The sequence below is a fragment of the Pteropus vampyrus genome, unplaced genomic scaffold (genome assembly GCF_000151845.1).
Source record: "Pteropus vampyrus isolate Shadow unplaced genomic scaffold, Pvam_2.0 Scaffold21, whole genome shotgun sequence".
NCBI classification, from domain to species: domain Eukaryota; kingdom Metazoa; phylum Chordata; class Mammalia; order Chiroptera; family Pteropodidae; genus Pteropus; species Pteropus vampyrus.
Genome location: NW_011888802.1, coordinates 12,868,179 through 12,869,950, shown reverse-complemented (window position 1 = coordinate 12,869,950; position 1,772 = coordinate 12,868,179). Strand labels below are relative to the sequence as shown.

General features: G+C 45.8%; 1 protein-coding gene across 1 annotated transcript in view; it reads left to right on the top strand.

The window, feature by feature from the left end:
- The window catches only part of DZIP1 (DAZ interacting zinc finger protein 1), a 51,537-nt gene that overhangs the window by 31,292 nt on the left and 18,473 nt on the right, over positions 1-1,772 (top strand). The gene's annotated exons all lie outside the window — the stretch shown is intronic.

Genomic DNA, 1,772 nt, shown 5'->3' with positions numbered 1-1,772 from the left:
GGGGACAAGGATGAGGAAAGGGGCAGAACGTGATGAACTCAGATGCTGCGGGCGGATGGCAGTGCTGTTTAGAAGATCCAGAAGACAAACCCAGCAAGTGTCAGTAGGGAGGCATCCTGGCTTTGTGGCCAACAGCTGGATTCACAGTGGACTCATGAAACCATAAGCTTAGGTTTCCTCATCTTCTATATGGGGAGAGTAGCAATGGCTACTTCAGTGGGCTGTCATAAGGGTCGAATGAGTCAGGGTCTTTGGAGCAGGAGCCGCAGAGCAGGCACTGGCTAAATGTTAGCTTCAAGGGTAGGAACGATGAAGTCCAACAAAGTCAGCCAGTGAGAGAAAGGGTTGAGTAGAGATCTGAGTATTTTTCTTCTGGAGGTAATGGTAGAAGACTGACTGAAGGATTTTTCCAGCAAGTTGAGGTGAAGACTCAAGCCTCCGAGTGTTTCAGCTCTCACCCTGGAGATCTCAGCTCAGGACAGAAACTGGGACTTTCAGAATCTGGACCTGTGACTTATAAAGCATAAGAATGACAGGCCCTTCCTTCCCCTCCTAGGACATCAGTCTGCTTTTTTTGGAAGCTGGGGTCTGATTAACATCACTTCCTCAGCCTCTATCGTAGGAGCCTGGGTTCAGGTCTCTGCCCCTCCCCCAGGACCCTGTCTTACACAACACAGCAGGAAAAATCAGAACTTTGAAAATTTATCCTGACTCAAGAGAAATAAGTCACAGATTATCTGTATAATAGAATGATAATAAATTTGCAATATGATGATTTTTTTCGAGATTTTATAGAACTTCCCACATAACCTTATTTTTGTCTTTTGCATGAAGTACAATCAAATATAAACCATGTGACTTAAAAAACATGAAATTAATTATCCTCCTAAAATTTCTATTTTCAGCAGTTTAAACTGAAATAGTCTATTTGTGCACTTTAAATCTTGATGCTGAAAAACAAATTTGAAAGCACGTTTGGTTTGCAGCAGTTGCAGTATGTGGACGGTCTGAGATGCTTAGCGGGGTCGTGTTCCTGTTTAAAATTAAAGTCCACTCCTACTTACTAATAGACCGTGTTCCAAAAGTTAATTTGAAAGTAGTTTAAAATGCATTTCTCCCATACAGCCAATGTTAGATGGGTTGAATAAGGTAGCTGGCCAAGCTATAAGAGAGGTATTATACTCGAGCTAATACTTTCAAAACAGATCTGTGCCTGGCAACTTGGTGAGCACTCAGTAATTGTTGGCCATTATTACCTGTGACCTACTCTGGGGTCTGGTGGTAGAATCGAATGACCTCTGCTCTGTGGGTGCAGAGAGCCCTCTGGGGAGGTGCCCTGTGCCAGTCTCCAAGCTGAAGATGAGTGCACCTGCTAAGCCAGACTTCCTGGTTGCATTTCATTCCCTGTCTAATGCCCGACTGCCATGGTTGGACCTTTAGCCCTAATCTGACCTCCGTGAAGGAACTTTCCTTTGGTTGATAGGATCAGGGTCTGCCTTTTTCCACGCTGCCCTCGCGTTTCCTTGTGTCTGCACAGTCACCTTTCCCTAGGAAGTCACCCAAAGGCCTCATCTTCCCTGCCACTTGTCCTGGGGTAGGACTAGGAAAAGCTCATCTTCATCTGTCTTCAGCCTTGCCCTGGTGACTCTGGAAACAGAACTCGGTCTTCGGTCTATGGCCATGCTACCCTGAACAAGCCCGATCCTGTCTGATCTCGGAAGCTAAGCAGGGTCGGGCCTGGTTAGTACTTGGATGGGAGACCACCTAGGAAG